Source organism: Macaca thibetana, chromosome 4 (assembly GCF_024542745.1).
Source record: "Macaca thibetana thibetana isolate TM-01 chromosome 4, ASM2454274v1, whole genome shotgun sequence".
Taxonomy (NCBI): Eukaryota; Metazoa; Chordata; class Mammalia; order Primates; family Cercopithecidae; genus Macaca; species Macaca thibetana.
Genome location: NC_065581.1, coordinates 84,390,615 through 84,409,125, shown reverse-complemented (window position 1 = coordinate 84,409,125; position 18,511 = coordinate 84,390,615). Strand labels below are relative to the sequence as shown.

The window sequence follows — 18,511 nt, the reverse complement described above, 5'->3', positions numbered from 1 at the left end:
CCCCAAAATATATTTATTTGACATATTTTGAAGTGGCCTGGAAAAGCTGTCTCTTCCGGGGAAAATTTACATTCTATACAGAATCACTTTCCCTTACTAGATTTTTTTTTTTTTTTTTTTTTTTTTTTTTGAGATGGAGTGTGAGAGTGTCACTCTGTCGCCCAGGCTGGAATGCAGTGGCATGATCTTGGCTCACTGCAACCTCCACCTCCTGGGCTCAAGCAATTCTCCTGCCTCATCCTCCCAAGTAGCTGGGACTGCAGGTGTATGCCACCGTGCCTGGCTAATTTTTGTATTTTTAGTAGAGACAGAGTTTCACCATATTGATCAGGCTGGTCTCGAGCTCCTGACCTCAGGCAATCCACCTGCCTCAGCCTCCGAAAGTGCTGGGATTACAGGCATGAGCCACTGCGCCTGGCCCCTTACTAGGTCTTTTCCAGAGAGTCTGACATCTTTTAAGGTCTGATAACAGATGTTCACATCTATTCTCTGAAGCCAGCTACCTGGAGGCTTTATCTACATAATGAGAACCTTGGTTGCCACAACACCCCCGCTTACCTTAGCTCAAGCTGGCTTCACATCTTCAGGCAGAGCTTAACTCTTTCAACTAATCGAAAACATGAAAAATTTTTCAATTCACTTTTGACCTGGAAGCCCTCTCCCATGCCCGCACGCTGCTTAGAGATGGGCCAAACCAATGTATACCTTACATGTATTGATATATGTCTTTGCCTGTAACTTCCATTTCTCTAAAATGTATACAATCAAGCTGTAGCCCGATCACCTTGGGTACATGTTCTCAGGACTGTCTGAGGCTGTGTCACAGGCCATGGTCCTTAACATTGGAGAAATAAACCTCTAAAATGATTGAGACCTATCTCATAGACTTTCTGGTTTACACAAGTTATATTAAAATGAACAGAATAGTTGGAATGGAAGGTACCCATATTTTGGCATGGCTTTATGTAAAGTTTTGGTAAATATGTTTCGAATTTAAAACTTGTTCTCCCAAGCCAAATTAACTTCACATTTGATTTGAGGTTTAATTTTTTAAAAATTTTAATATTTATGTGTATATATTTATGGGGCACATGAGATATTTCGATACAAGCATACAATGCATAATAATCACATCAGGGTAAATGGGGTAGCCACATCGAGCATTTATCATTTATGTTACATTCCAATTATACTCTTAGTTATTTTTAAATGTACAATCAACTATTGCTGACTGTAGTCACCCTGTTGTGCTATCCAATACTAGATCTTATTTATTTTATCTAACTATACTTTTGTACCCACTGGAAATCCCCATTTCCCACTCCTCCCGCCCCCACTACCCTTCCTAGCCTCTGGTAACTATCATTCTACTCTCTATCTCCATGAGTTCTTTTGTTTTAATTTTTATCTCCCACAAATAAGTGAGAACATGCAAAATTTGTCCTTCTGTGCCTGGCTTATTTCACTGAAAATAATGTCCTCCAGTTCCATCTATGTTGTTGCAAATTGTTTTTTATGGCTGAATAGTACTCTGTTGTGTATATGTACCACATTTTCTTTATCCATTTATCTGTTGATGGACACTTAGATTGCCTCTAAATTTGGTTACTGTGAATAGTGCTGCAATAAACATGGGAGAGCAGGTATCTTTTTGATGTGTCGATTTCCTTTCTTTTAGGTATATACCTGGCTTGAAGTTTAATTTTTAAAAGTTCATTGACATCTGGTATTACAAGGCAATCTTCTGACAGAGTAAGTTAAATTTCAATTAAAAAGCTGTTACTGCAGTAGCTAAAAACAATTGCAAGGCTACAAAATATTATTATGTTGCATCCTAAGCAGACCCAAACTTTTTTCTTATCCCTTAGGGTTCTCAGTAATCTGTAACATGTCAGATGTCACTATGGAAACAAAGTACTTTTACTGTCATGATCAGTAGAAAGTGATCAGATGAAATAATACAAGAAACATAAAAATGTGTAAGAAAAGAGCACAAGCTGTAGGTAAAGATAACAGAGAAAAGCCTGAGGGCCTTGCCCATTTCATGGATATGAATACAATGTGAATGATATGAATGATTTTGTTTATAATTCATTCCATTTTATGATGCTTTTAAGAAATTACTTTGAAGAGTGATGCCAATCGGATTCGGCTTTTGTAATCTTCATTTTGAGCAGGGCCATCAATATTTAATAATATTTCCAGGGGATTTTGTATTTGATGGGATTGCATAAAGCAAAGTTTAATCTGTGTGAAAACACATTCAAAGGGACCAACGATATCTGTTTTAACCTGGGGTTCCCAAAGTGTGCTCTGAGAACAACACTGGTGGTCTGGGAGCCTTCTCAAGGGATCACTGATGCCACTAGTGCTTTTTAAAATTCAGGCAAGAATAGTTGACTGACAATATTTAATAAAAATCATACATGACTGGTATTTTGTCAAAGGCAGTTCTTTTTTTTTTTTTTTTTAATAATAACATAAATGCTGGCGCTTATTTTTTTTCCTAGCAGAAAGCCAAGCCAAAGCAGTTGATATGATCAATGTGAGCCAAGGATATCTGACTCCCTTGAATGAATTATTAGTTGACAAATGAAAAAATTAAACATATTGTGGTAATTTGAAAAAAATCTTCCTAATCCTTCACCCCTCCCTATGTCCCACCTTTATCCATGCTCTCCCGCTCTGACTCTGGGGGGGTCACCCTTGTGATTTATTTTTGCTAACATGATATTAGCAAATGTGACACGAAATAAGCTGGAAAAACACCTGAACTGATAAACATACTCCAGCTAGCCTGCTGGAGATGAAAAACATACAGAGCAAAGCCAAGTCATCCTAGTTATTCCAACTGAGGCCACTCGAGATTGACCAGTTAGGTGTGCACGCCTTGAGTGAGGTCAGTCAAGCCTGCCCAGATCAGCTGAACTTTGCAGATTTATGAACTTAAATATGTGTATTTTTGTTTGCCACTGAGGTTCAGTTCGTTGTTGTGCAGCATTATGGTGCCAATAGAAACTGATAATATGCCCTCCATTGTAAATTCCTTGGAATCAAAGAGAATTTGCCTGGTAGTTTAAGGAGCGGTCTGTTTTCTAGTGGTGCTTGTAAGAAGGACAAACATCTTGCTATTTTTGAAAACTATGTAGTTGTCTGGCATCACAAGAATGTATGACCTGGGAAGAAAATGAAATCTATGAAATGCTATGAGATATAAATTAGTAAAAAAAAAAAAAAAAAGAATGGTGAACTGATATTATTAGAGGATCACAATTCATTACTGTTTTTCTTCCATATAATTTTAGCAGAACTGTTTTTAATACTTTTCATGTCAGGTCATCTTGTATTTACTTCTCTCACATTTTGAAATACGGGAAATAATAATAATTTATTCTATATTATTTAAAGTCTTGTGTGTTTTTTTTGTTTTTTGAGATGGAGTCTCTCTCTGTGGCCCAGGCTGGAGTGCAGTGGCACAATCTCAGCTCACTGCAAGCTCCGCCTCCCAGATTCATGCCATTCTCCTGCCTCAGCCTCCCGAGTAGCTGGGACTACAGGCACCTGCCACCACGCCCGACTAATTTTGTTTTTGTATTTTTAGTAGAGACGGGGTTTCACGGTGTTAGCCAGGATGGTCTTGATCTCCTGACCTCGTGATCCACTCGCCTCGGCCTCCCAAAGTGCTGGGATTACAGGGGTGAGCCACCACACCGGCCTATTTAAAGTCTTAAAGTACCTTAAAAGAGATATGAGATGAAAACATTTTTATCCTAACTGTTCTTCTTTTGAAAAAAGCATAAGTTTATTATCAGAGTAGTTAGGCTCAGGTTAGCAAGAAAATTTTTGGTTCATTCAGTGTGGCACATGCTTTCCTGGGCACCAGGAATTAAAAGATGATTAAGACATAATCTTTGCCCTTAAAACTCTTAAAGATTAGTGAGGGAGGCCGGCCACCGTGGCTCATGCCTGTAATCCCAGCACTTTGGGAGGCCGAGGCGGGCAGACCACCTGAGGTCAGGAGTTCAAGACCAGCCTGGCTAACATGGTGAAACCCCTTTTCTACTAAAAATACAAAAAATTAGCTGGGCATAGTAGTGCATGCCTGTAATCCCAGCTACTCGGGAGGCTGAGGCAGGAGAATTGCTTGAACCTGGCAGGCGGAGGTTTTAGTGAGCTGAGATCACGCCATTGCACTCCAGCTTGGGCAACATGAGTGAAACTCTGTCTTTAAAAAAAAAAAGAAAAAAGAAAAAAGAAAAAGATTAGTGAGGGAGACAAATATAAAACAGATAATATCTTGTGTTTTTGTTTGTTTGTTTGAGACAGGGTCTAGCTTTGTCACCCAGGCTGGAGTACAGTGCCGCGATCTCAACTCACTGCAATCTCCGCCTCCCAGGCTCAAGCAATTCTTGTACCTCAGCCTTCTGAGTATCTGGAATTATAGGCGTGTATCATCATGCCCGGCTAATTTTTTTTTTTTTTGTATTTTTTGTAGAGACAGGGTCTCACCATGTTGGTCAGGCTGGTCTTGAACTCCTGATCTAAAGTGATCTGCCCACCTCAGCCTCCCAAAGTGCGGGGATTACAGGCGTGAGCCACCACACCCAGCCAGGTACTTTAAATATAAAGTGATTTACACAAGGTTCTACGGAAGCACAGAGAATTATATGTTGTTTGGCCTGGATATACCACAGAGGATGGTATGTTGCTGATGACTGAGCCCAGAATCACAGTCAAAGTGATAACCAAGGCAAGGAAGTTAGAAAGGATGTTTCAGGTCAGAGGAGACAGAATGAACACAAACCTCAAAGCGTGAAGCCATATAGTGTGGTGTGGTGTGTTTCTTATTGCTAAAGAATGGATAATAAAATGGAACATAAGAGAAAATGACAATGGAGAAACAGATGGGGGCAGTCTAGGAAGGCTCGTATGCATCCATGTTTAGGGAATGAGTAGAGCAGAAGGAGACCACGAAAGGGTTTGAGAAGAAATGGTCAGAATAGAGTGAGGAAGATCAAAAGAGGAGTGTCTTGAAAGCCAAAGGAGTCAAGATGATTAAGAAAATTAATGCCCCAGCGGCTTTGCCACCAGCCAAGCTCCCCTACAAGCTATTGTCCTCCTTTCTAGAATACACATCTAATCATGTCACTCTTCGGCTTCACACTTCCTGATGGAACACTCTTTCCTGCACCTGCCCTTTGCCTCACTCCTACTTATCCTTCACAAGGATAATCAGGGGAGGCATCACCCCCACAGCTCAGCCCTGCTTGGTGTGTAGGAACTATATTTTCTGGGAGCTGACTTTTGGAGAAGAACTGGAGCTATGCAAGAAAAAGAAAAGGCTAAGAAACTGAGATAATTTTATGAGGAGGGGACTAGAGCAGGACAATCCTGAGCTCTTGCAGAGATTGGGCACATGGATCCAGCAACTTCTGCCCCACCCATTCAAAATATCTAGTGTCTATTGTAGGAGTTGATAGGAAAGGAGGTCATTTCTTTCTTGGTTAAGCGGGAGGGAAGAGAGTTGTACATCAACTCATGTGTGCAGAAGAAATAGAGAACAGCAAGTTTTCCTGTTCCTTGGCCAACTGAAAACAAGATCTGATCCCCGAAAGGGATGGTGAGCAGGAAGAAGCTGAAGAGAGAATTTGTTGAATATAGGGTCTTGAAGACTCAGCACACACCTGTTATTTCAGTTGCAAATGACAGAAACTTGACTGAAACTAACTCAAGTTCAAAAGGAGTTATGTTACCATATATAATGGGAAGTCTACGGAGGAAATGGGTTTCAGCAGTGAGATATGGGACATCTGAACATGTCAATAGGAATGTCTTGTTTCATGTCTCCATTCTATTTCCTTTCTCTTCTCTTCTCTTTCTTTTTCTTACTCTGTCACCCAGGCTAGAGTGCAGTGGTGCGATCTCGGCTCACTGCAAACCCCACCTCCCGGGTTCAAGCAATTCTCGTGCCTCAGCCTCCCAAGCAATAGTAACTACAGGCACACCCCATCACATCCTGCTAATTTTTTGGGTATGCTTAGTAGACATGGGGTTTTGCCGTGTTGGCCAAGCTGGTCTTGAACTCCTGACCTCAGGTGATCCACCCGCCTTGGCCACCCAATGTCTGGGATTACAGGTGTGAGCCACTACACCTGGCCTCTATTCTGTTTCTTAAATACACTGATTTCATATATTGGGTACATCCCTGCTGGCAGCTCCAGGTTTCTATCCTGTTACAATACATCCAAGTGGAAAGGGAGCTTTCCCTATCATCCATACATCAAATATCATACAACGACTCTTTCGGCCTTGTTTGGGTTATGTGTCCTTTTTCAGGCAAATTGCTTTGGACAGGAGGAAAGCTATCACTGCTGGACAGGCCAGGGTTAAGGTCATATTATCAAAATTGCGGAGGTGCAGTTCTCCAGCGGTTGGGTTGGGAGACAGATGCTAGGAAGATGAAATCAACAGATGCCCACTTCACACAAGGGGTGGGGGGGAGGAATATGCTCCTGAAAAGCAGCATCCACAAAACAGCTCTTTTCCAGTAGTGGTGCTTTTGCCACATGTTTGTGGAAAAGAAATGCCTTCTTCCAATGGCAGCTAATTAAATGAAGAGGCCAGAGTGGAAAGATAGCTGGGCCTATCTTTGCTCTGAGTGCACACGAGAGAGCTATTGTCTCTGAGTGCACAAGAGAGATTCCTGAGGGACTTAAAAAAAAGTTTACCATTTCCTGACATTATATGATTTATTTCTTTATTGTCCATATTCTCCATTAGAATGTCAGTTCTGTGAAGGCGTGGATGCCCCAGGAAAGCTCCATGGAGCTCCATGCAAGCTCCGTTCCTAAATGTGTAAGTTTTGCTTACAGCTGGATTCCCAGATATATTGAAGAGTTCCAGAAATATTAATTGAAGGAATGTTTTTTTGTTGTTTTTTTTTTTTTTTTTTTTTTTTTTTTTGAGACGGAGTCTGGCTCTGTCACCCAGGCTGGAGTGCAGTGGCGCGATCTCGGCTCACTGCAAACTCCGCCTCCCGGGTTTACACCATTCTCCTGCCTCAGCCTCCCGAGTAGCTGGGACTACAGGCGCCCGCCACCTCGCCCGGCTAGTTTTTTGTATTTTTTAGTAGAGACGGGGTTTCATTGTGTTAGCCAGGATGGTCTCGGCCTCCCAAAGTGCTGGGATTACAGGCTTGAGCCACCGCACCCGGCCTGAAGGAATGTTGAGTAGACTAGGGAGATGTTAAGGAAGGAGGCAGGGTGTCATGGCGAAGTGAAGTTAACTAATGCATTACTTTGAGTCCATAGACCCTGAGGGGCCAGCCACTTGCCTAGAATGAGGGTAGGAGTGAGATAATGTCAAAGAGGGCCAAGTGGAAGAGAATGGAATTGATCAGGATGGGCCTACAGCCTCTATCCATGTCCTAAAACATGCCGTAGCTTCTACCCACAGCACCCAGGGCTACTGAAACAACTTGTCTCAAGGTACTGAGGCACAGGTCTCTTATTTCTTCATAAACTTCATCCCATAACTGAAATAAAAACACAAAGAAACCCCTAAACTCACCCTTCTCACTCTTCTACCCTTGCCCAAACCCACTTCCCAGAAAGAAGGGAAAACAGGGGGCCTCTGAGATAGAGAGGGGCCCACGTGAGGCTTTGTTGCAGATCTTTTGCACTAGCCACACCCTTGGGTAGGGAGGGCTAAGGTCCTAAAGTCTGCAGGGAGAGGCAAATAAGTCAGTGAAATGCCAGTATCAATGTTCTAATGGCCTTATATTTACCCAGATACTAGAAAAGCATGGAAACATTTAGGTTGTACTAGAAATTGCTGCTCACCATACAGTGCCTGTGAAATAAAACAACTTTAATGTAGACATAAAAAGCAGTACATTATGAAATGTATAGCTATTTAGGGGAGATGTCCTGGAGCTTAACAGATGAACTCACAAGATTTCTTAGTGCTTCTGAAGACTTGTCAATTGGTCCAAAACATCCACATCTCCTCAGCATTATCCTACATGAGGAGTTCTCAAACTTGAGCATGCATTAGAATCACCTGGAGGATCTTGTTAAAACACAGATTCCAAGATCCCATTCTGAGAGCCTCTGATTCTGTAGTCTGGAGTGTGGGCCTGGGAATTTCCGTTTTTAAAAAGTTCTGAGGTGCTGCTGCTGCTCCTCCAACCCCACTTTCAGAAACACTGACCTACATGATAAGGCAATTTTTTTCCTTTTCCATTTGCCAAATAAGACATAATTACTTTTTATTACATAGTTTCTACTTTGGGGAGAGAGATGTGTGATATTTTAACTCAAGAGAATTCTCTGAAGATTTAAATTTCTGACCTAGTGAAGCCTCCAGCACAACAGACATAACAACCATTTCAGATGGTTGCGATCTGAATGTGATTAGAGTTAATAATAAATCTTTATGGATCAGGAATGGGGCAATTTTATTTGAATACAGTGACATTTATCCTGAGAACATACTTCACAAGACTTACAAGAAATACAGAGATTTTGGGGGAGATTAAAACTCTATTTTTAGCTCCATCCTTTTAGGGCACAAAGCAAATAACTGAATTACTTAGATGCATTAGCTATAATAAAGTCCCTCACTGTAACAGTCCTAAAAGAGCGTCCCCTAATGCCTCAAACGAAACCGAAAAGTCTTAAGTTCAATAAGTAGTAGGAAGAATTCCTTCTCTTTTATTTTTGTCTATCTTTTTATCCCCTTTCTTCTCCTGTTCCTTGATTCATTTGAAAACTTGTGAGATTTTCCTCAAATCATTGAGAAGTTGTTACACAATAGATGACACACAGGCAGGGTTATTTTTAGATTACAGTCATTGTTTTATTCACAGCAGAGCTGTGAATGTACCAAATTAAGATAACTCAATGCTTTTCTTGATTAATGATAGAAGTTGTTAAAAATGCACAGTGAAAAGACTGAAATCTCCAGGAGAGGACAGTCTCACATGGTAACAGGACTTTTGGGTTTTTCTAATCTGAACAATATGCTCACCTTATTTCTGTTTCAGATCAAACTTCTACCACTCACTCCAAGCAGCTAGGAATGCCCTGTCTCTTTCAGCCATGGCTCATAAACATCATATATTACACATTTTCTTCCTGAAGAAAGTAGAGCTTTGATCAATACAATTTGAATAGGGAGGCAGGTAAAGAAGGCTCTGCCATTTGCCCATGAATGTCTGATAAAATAAGGCAAAGTGGCAGCAGGTATGCAATAATGGAAACTGGGTGAATCAAGGCAAAAGGGATAATTGGATTGTATACTTGTGAGAGATTCTCATCTTTTGTTAAAATGTTCTTTAATACTGTTGTTGCACTTATTTTCAATAACATACTTAAGGTATAAACTGGTGCTAGAACTTAGGTCTTTGCCTTGACCAACTCCAGTTTTTCAATAAACTTTTTGTTTAATTGAAGTATAACTTATGAATGGAAAAGCATACAAATTCCAAGTCTACTGCTTGATGGATTTTCACAAGTGAACATACTCAGGTAACCAACATCCAAAATAGGAACTGGAATATCACCAGCATCCTAGAATCTCTCATGTCTCCTCCCACTCACTATCAATTCCCTCCCCTGGGAACTGACTTTTTTACTTCTATCACCACATACTAGTTCTTTTTTAATTTTAGGTTTCACGATTATTCATATTGATGCATTATTAGTTCATTATTCATTTCCATTGATGTCTAGTATTCCACAGTATTGAGAATCAAGGGTACTTGCATCAGCCTAAACTTAACTATGGGACTGAGAGCTGAAATCACCTGTGTCAATATTACTGCTTTTATGTCTCAAGAAAGTCTTGCCAGGGAAAATGTGATTGCAGAACAATAAAGTACTATACTATTTGTATCGGGAAATTCTGCAAACCAATTTGTACAATCAGTTTGCTTACTTAGGTAAACAGCTCACTTAATCAGGACAATAGTTTGCTCTTCATAAAACTCATCTCCAGACTGTCGCCTTACTATGTCCACCAGTCCTAAAATACTGTGTCATGAACTTCACACATTCCTATCAATTCCCCACCTGGAAACACTTGCCTTAACCTTGTGAATCCAGAACCCCAAAGTCTGTATATATTCCTCTCTGATTTCTCTTTTTAGAGACACTAAGACTCTGTAAGCTTTGCTTGGTCAACAGGTTTTTCTGGTGGTCTTTGTGAGGAGGTTGACAATATGAATATTTCCCAATGTATCTACCCATTCTAATGTTGATGGGCATTTGGGTATTTCCAGTTTGAGGCTATTATGAATAGTGCTGTTGTGAACATTATTGTATTTTGATACACATATGTATATATTTGGGATCGGAATTTCTAAGTCATTGGTAACCATATGTTCAATTTTAATAGATTCAATAGTTTTCCAAAGTGATTGCACCAATTTATACTCCCAGCAGAAGCGAATGCAAGTTTGTTTCTACATCTTCTCACCAATACTTAATAGTGCCAGTCTTTTTGGTATTAGCCATTCTAGTGGCTGTGTAGTGGTAGCACATTGTGGTGTAATTTGTATTTCCTTGATGATTATAATTATTCTCTTTTCATATGCTTATTTTTAAACATTTTATTTTGAAATAAAGATAGACTTACAAGAAGTTTATTCCTTATTTTCTCTTTGGCTCCTGCTTTTGGAATCATCTCTAGGAACTCTGCGTATCCCCAGTTTGTGGAGATTTGTTTCTGTGTTTTCTTCTGAAAGTTTTATAGTAAAATAACAGGTTTTACATCCAGATAGACGATTCATTTTGAGTCAATTCTTATACAAAGTGCGATGTTTAGGTTAAGGTTCAATAGTTTGGTGATTAGTATCCATTTACATGCTTATTTTCCATTGGGTATCCTTTTTTACAAATTACCTATTTTTTGGCTGTCTTCAATTGAGTTTCTAAATTTTTCTTGTTGATTTGTATGAATGTTTTGTTTATATTTTCCTTTTTTACTTCAATATGTTTTGGGGGAACATTACATGGCTAAGTTCTGCAGTGGTGATTTCTGAGATTTTGGTGCACCCATCACCCAAGCAGTGTACATGGTACCCAATGTGTAGTCTTTTATCCCTCACCCCCCTCCCACACTTGTTGTATTTTCTTATTAATTTGTATGAATTCTGTATAGGTGCTGGATACAGTTTTCTTCTCAGACACATGTATTGCAAATATCTTCTCCCATCTTCTGATTGCCTTTTTACTCTCTGATGGTGTCTTCTGATTAACAAGTTCTTAATTCTAATGAAATTCAAGTTATCAATTCCTTGAAACACTGAAATTCAATTTATTAGGCCTTATGATTAGTGCTTTTCATATCACATCTAAGAACTCTTTTCCTAAACCCTGGTAATGAAGATATTCTTCTTTGTTATCTTCTAGAATCCAGAAACTTTATTATTTTATCTTTCTTGATTATATCTACAGTCCTTCTAGAGCTGTATTTTGTGTATCGTGTGAGTTAGCAATCAAGATGAATTTTTTTCCCATATGGATTTCCAATTGGCCCAGCATTGTTTATTGAAAAGACCATTTTCTCCCCAATTACACTGCAACATCACATAAAAAATTATGAACTATATAGGAAACGAGCCTGTTGCATGACAAGAGTGATGCATCTTGATGCAAAATTACCATGATGACTGATGTTTGACTCTTGCATACCAAGGTGTTCTGCAGCAAGGTCTTTAAACAATGCTCATAGCACAGACAACCCCTCATAAAGCTGCTTCTCTGATCTCTCCAGTAGTCACAAGTTTCAGCAAGAAAGTCTGAGGTATGACCAGCTGTACGTCTTACCATAAAAGCTTCCATAGAAAGGATACTTTCTAGAGGGTGGATGCAGGGATTTATTGTCTTACAGCCACCAGAAACATGGTTTCTGGTTGTAAGTCCCTATTAAATATTTTCTTTTTTCTTCTCTGATCAATACATCTCAAAACAGAAGGAAAAAAAAATCAATATTTTCTCTCTGAGAAACTGGTTTTTTCAGCCTCTTCCTTCAGCCTTTCAGCTCCCTTGGCCTTTGGGGGTAGGTTTGCATATACCTGCTCACCACGGAAGGGACTGTATATGTGTGGGTCTGTTTCTGAGCTTTCAGAGAATTGGATTGTGCAATGGCAGGAGCTGGTTGAACAGTCTCTGTGAGGCTGTTGTCTCCACGTGTGATACTGGAGTGGAAAGTCCACGAGGCAGGCAGTCAGGCAGGGAAGACTCTGGAAGGCTGGAACTCAAAAGCACAAGCTGGAAATCCACAAAGAACTGAAACCTTTGTCTTGTTGCCTCTGACCTTGGTGACAAGGGTATCCTGCCGAAGCTTGTGCCCTTCATTACAAAGCTAAACACGTACCTGACCCAGGAGTCAGGGAAGATGAAGGAGGATCCAGGAGAATGTAGAGCAATTGCAGGCCCAGTTGCTGCTTCACACCAACAAGGTGAATTAGCATGACAGCAACAACACGTGTCAGCTGCCAAGGCTGTGGCTTGTCTTCCAAACCTCCCACATCTCTCCCTGACTGTCCATGCCAATCAGAAACATGCAAGAAAGGGAATTCAGCCCAGCCAGAGGGACATTTCCAGTATTTGTTACAGATGATTCATAATATCTTTGTCTTTTTTGTCAGGAAAAGGAGATGGAGATGTGTTCCCTATACGATTAGTTTAATTTGGGTAAAGAATTTTAGGTTGCACTTCTTTTCTTTCAGCACGTCACATATGTCATTACATTGTTTTCTGGAGTCCTTTGTTTTTATTAATTTAATCAGCAGTTAGTCTTATTTTGTTTCTTTAAAAGTCATGCATCTTTTTATCTGGTTGCCTTTAAGGTCTTCTCCGTCTCTGGTTTTTAGTAGTCTTATTATGATATACCTCAGTATGTTTTCCTTTGTATTAATCCTCCTTGGGATTCATAAAGATTCTTGAATTTATGTCATGATAACTTTCGCATGATTTAGAAAATTCTTGGCCAATAATCAAATATTATTTCTCCCTATTTTCTCTTTTCTCTCATTTTGGGACTCTAAGTATTTATATTTTAAACTTTTCATTATGACCCAAATGTCTTTTTCTTTTTTGTTAAATACATCTTCATCTTATTTTCTCTCAGTGCTTCAGTAGACATTTTCTACTGATTTGTTTTCCAGATTAATGAATCTTTTTTTCAGTTAATCTGCTGTTAAAGCTATCTTTTGCAGTCTTAATTTTAGTTATGGGACATTAATTAGAATCTCTAATTGATTTTTTAAATGTATTTTCATCCTCTGATGAAATTTTCTATCTTGTCATGTGTTTTCTTGAATACATTAATAGCTATTTTAAAGTCTGTATCAACTAACATCAGTATCTGGATGCTTGTCAGTCTGTTTTATTTTTTTAGTTTAAACAAATTTTTATTACACAAAGTTGTCACATAATTGGATATTTTCCTACTTTGTGTACAATTCTTACTCTCTACAGAAAGGCTGCTTAACTTTTCATCTGGTGATAGTAAGCACTAAAATTCTGACTTATAGAATAGTAAAAATACCTCTGTGATTTAAGTTGAAAGAAGTACATTGGTACATGGTGGTTGCACCCAATATCAGGAATGCACAAATGTCCTTTTATTCAAAAATACAAAATAAATTATCTGTAGGCATGGACAATGGCAGCAGTAACCCATTATATATTGTCAACTGAAACCAGTAACTGATGGTTATAGTGATTTTCTTAAACATCAGCCTTCAGTCATTTTCTCCAACTGACTTCTCCGAAGTTATCGGTGAGGAACACTGCCTTGAGCTTCCTGTTGCAGTTCATTAATAAAGCACTATTCTAGGAATAAGAACATCTCACCTCCCGTTCCACCCACTGCACCCATTCCAGGGTTCTTCTCTTCTTTAGAAATTTCTATAACTACAACTTATGATGTAGTTAACAGAGAGTCTACCCCATTAGCACCCAGTAAAGCAGTTCTCACAATCTTTGTTGGGTCAATTTTTCCTTTTTCCACTATATTCATAACATAGCATCATCACCAACTGCATAATTTTCTCAACTATCAAAAATCCTTCAACACCTGCATGCTTAGCAACAGTAACTTCAGGATTTTTGAGTGTTCTTTTAATAACTTCTATACCAATTTTTAAATCTTCATTAGCTGGAGTTAATGAATCCAAGGCTCGAATGCCTTGGAGCAGGGCACAACCCCCTCCCAGAACAATGCCTTCTTCAACAGCAGCTCTTACAGCATCAAGGGCATCCATAACTCTTTCATTCATTTACTTTGACATCACCTGTCCCACCAGCCTTCAGCATTGCTACTCCATCTGAAAGTCTTGCCAGACATACATTCAGTTTTTCCTTTTCATATTCACTAGTTGTAACATCTAACTGCTCAATGATTACTTGAATACATTTTTTAATTTGAGCCTTAAAAGAAAAAACCTTTTCCTTTTAAAAGCATAGCATCATATTTGGTCAAAATGACCTCTCCATTTTTTTCTAAGTTACGAGGCTAAATAGCTTCAAGATTGAGGGCTAACCCCTCTTCACTAACCACTAGACCACCGGTAGCAATAGCTATATCTTCATGTTGGTTCTTTCTGTTGTCACCAAAATCTGGAGCTTTGACTGCTATGATCTGAAGACCAACTTTTAGCCTATTAAAAATGAGTGTACTTAGAACTTCTCTATCAATATCTTTAGCAATTATGACCAAGGACTTACAGTGAGGATTGGCAATTTCAAGAGCACGTACAGTGGTCTGGACACTAGAAATTTTCATTTCATTCAATACAACATAGGTATCCTGGAATTCACATTTCTAATCTTTTGATGTATTAATGAAGTATGGAGAAATATAGCCTCAATCAAACTTTATGCCTTTAATAATTTCTAATTCATCATTCAGTGTTTTTGCATCCTTTACTGTGATGACACCCTTTCTTCCAACCTTTTATTTGCATCAGAAATGATGTTGCCAATTTCTTTGTCTCCATTTGCAGAAATCATAGCAACCTGAGCAATTTCTTCAGGGGTTGTCACAGTTCAGACACCTTCTTAAGTTCGGCAATTACAGCATCAACAGCTAACATCACACTTCTGATTTCCACAGGATTAGCACTTTCGCTAATCTTTTCAAAGCCTTCCTTGGCAAAAGAGCATGCCAGTACAATAGCTCTGGTGGTGGCCTCCCCAGCTTCCTCATTTGTGTTATTAGCAACATCTTGAACAAGTTTAACTCCAATATTTTTATGTTTATCCTTTACATCAATTGACTTTGCAACAGTCACACCATCTTTTGTTACTTTAGAACTTCCCCAGTTGATCAATCATTGTTTTTGGCCCTACTGTAACAGCTACAGCATCTGCTAAAAAGTCTACACCTTGAAGAAATAAGGCTTGGGAATCTGCACCAAATTTTACATCTTTGGCAAAATCCCAAGTGAGATAAGGGGCTAGTACCCTAGACATCGGTCTCATCTGGCAAAAGACTGTGGGTAATTGAAGCATTTCTATGGGATGGCAGTGGGGCGTGGGTGCGGTGAGGCAGGTCATCAGTGGCGAGTGAGGGATGAGTTTATTTCCATGTTTTTTATTAAATGGCTGAAATTATGCATTTTACACTATGGAAGTGCTTTCTAGATAATGCTGTTTTCCTCTTGAGAAGTATTTTTTTGTTTTGTTTTTAGCTTGTGAGACACAGAGTAGGAACATATCATCTTCATCTGGTAAGGACTCCGTGTGATTTAGAGTTGGATTTCAGCCCTTTCATTTCTTATTTGCCTACTGAAATTCTGGGGTGTATACCAGGAATTCTTTACGTTGGCAAATCCTGAAGACTAATTTTAACTCACTAGCACCAAGAGATGCCAATAGCTCAGCTTCAGTTCTCAACCTGACAGTATTCACTTTCCTCTTGGTTCTCCTCTTCTTGGCCTGTGCTGCTTCTATATCAGTGAAAACCTAAGGGAAATAGAGAAGGGGAATGTTGGGTTGGCTTCAGTGAATTTTCTTTCTCTCAGTGATCTTGGTTCCACAATTCCTGGTTACACTGGTGGCTCTCTGATGCCTTCAGACAATTTAACTTTGTTTTGTTTTTGTGTTATATTAGCCATTCTAGTTGTTCTCAGCTAGAGGATTGATTGGCCACAAATCTGTCATAGCCAGTAGGAGGAGACCCCTCCATTCCCTTTGATTCTGTCTCTGACTCCAGCCAATACCTGCCTTCAAGGACCAGAACACTTTTACTTACTTTTGATTGATCAAAACCTCTTTAATTCTGGTGACAGAGTTGTTCAAACACTCTTTATCTCCTCCCCTTGTCCAAGGCAAGCCCTTCTCTGGAGGATCATCATAAGAAAACCAAAGAGAAAGATGGCCCTGCATTCTAGGGTCAAGTGAACTGTTTCTACAAAATCCTTAAGTCCTCAAACCCAGTCTCCTCATTTGCCCTGACCCTGCCCGTCCAGGTGGAGTGAGGAGCAACACTAACTCAGTGCTCATCCTACTAGAAGCTCCTGCCTCATGACACTGTAATCATTTGTGGAACTCTAGAAATGTTTCTATCATTTACTAGACTAAATTCCTTAAGGAACTTTTATTGTCTGTATATTCAATTGCCTTTTCATGTGACAGTAACTTTGTTAAATTTTCTCTAGAGAATCAACAAAGATAATTCAGTCATTTCTCTACTGTAGTTGTTTAAAATGTGCTTTTAATTATTAACAATTTTTAATTTTGTATTAATTTCTTTTTTCTGATTACTTTTTACTAATAGTATTTACACTGGAAATGATCAATTTGGGGAAAACTTCCATTAAGTTTCTCCATATTTGTAAGGTTTTTCCACAGACTAATATCTGCCTTGATATATTTCTCTTCCAAGCTCACATCCTTTTGATGCTGGGTATCACTGGACACATTCAAACTGCAATACGACATTGATCTCTGCTCCTTTGGTTACAACATTGGGTGAGTCAGCACAATGGGAGGTAGGATGATTCTTAGAAGCCACCCCTATACCATAACACATAGCCATAAATTAACTGTAAACATAAATGAATGTGAACCACACAAGTACACCTCACTAAATCAAAACAGCCCAAATTAGCTTACCCAAACCCTTAGCTAGGTCCTGTGGCCACTCCAACTCTATCTGACAGGAGGGGAAGTGCAATGAAGGAAAAATTACAGTAGAAACAGACAGCTGTTTTGACTGATTATGGTTAAAATGTATTTGCAGATTTTACAGAAACATGTTACTATGAGAACATACTGCCCGAGCCCTTCCCAGGGCCTTACGGGGGCCATGAAGCTTAAACTTCATTAGCTTCAGGGTAAATCTACCTTGCATTTAAATATTATTAAAGACCACCCCCTGCAAAGAGTTAACTAATTTGGAATGTGGGCTCTGAAATAATCATGGACCAAGAAAAGAGGGCTAGGTCTTTTCCCTTTATATAAATTCATACATAAGGTCTTAGAGAGATTCAGTACCACATCAACCCCCTTCCCCTAATAGTCTTATATCAATAGGACTTCCCAAGGGGAGGAACAAAAGAGCAATAGTTATTCCCCAAATCCTTTCTCTCTTTCCCTCCAAGGCTTCAGTCCAATACACTTGTAATATTATTTAATACTTTGCTTCTTTAACCTTAAATGGAACTAACATTCATCAAATACCTATTACCTGTCAGACGCTGTTACCCAATATCTTCACATTATTGCCAGATAATTAGGGCAACAATTCCTGAGGACATAATGAAGGTATAGTTGCAATGAGTCAATTCCAGTCACTGTAGACGGGAGGTCATTACTTATGTACATATTTATGTTTCATATATTAATCTACAGGTTATGTTTAAAGTATAAGGATTTATATAAATTTTCTAGAATAGGATTCTATTGGCTGTGTTTATGTCTTTATATAAAATTTAACTCTTAAAATAGGATTCTTCTTGGAGGTATGTGTGAAAGTGATTAAGAATTGTTTATTTGGTAAAAGTTGGTGGAGATCAGTTTGTTGTTTGTTTCCCAACACCTGCATTAACATCCATGTGCACACAGTTTTTTTTAAAGCAAATTCAAATAAGGAAGGAGCAAGATAAAATACTAGATTTATCTATCACACGACTATAATAACTATTGTACTGTATATACAGCAAATACACAAGTTGGCTCTAAATGTTTTGTGATACTGCACACTTGTTTTCTTAAGATCCACAAAATGCTGATGAGTGAAATACGGCTTTTCATTTGTTGACTCAACAACCAGAAAACTAATTAGGGCTAGAGGCACATGCATTCATCAACTTAGAACCCTGTCAAACCCTGAAAGGTCTGAGGCAGTGGTAGCTAAATTGATGTTAGGAATATGTGAGTTCTTCTTTCTTAGGAAAAATAAGATCTCAAAACATTTCTTGGACATGGAAATTGCTTAGAACATATTTAATGCTTTAAGTGCAAATATTGAAAATGTTGCAATATTGAAATTCTAT

General features: G+C 38.9%; 2 pseudogenes; both read right to left on the bottom strand.

The window, feature by feature from the left end:
- Nucleotides 1–13,839: 13,839 nt before the first annotated feature.
- LOC126953419 (60 kDa heat shock protein, mitochondrial-like) lies at nucleotides 13,840–14,796 on the bottom strand (annotated as a pseudogene).
- A 39-nt stretch (nucleotides 14,797–14,835) lies between these two features.
- On the bottom strand, nucleotides 14,836–15,934 carry LOC126952930 (60 kDa heat shock protein, mitochondrial-like; annotated as a pseudogene).
- Between the last annotated feature and the right edge of the window lie 2,577 nt (nucleotides 15,935–18,511).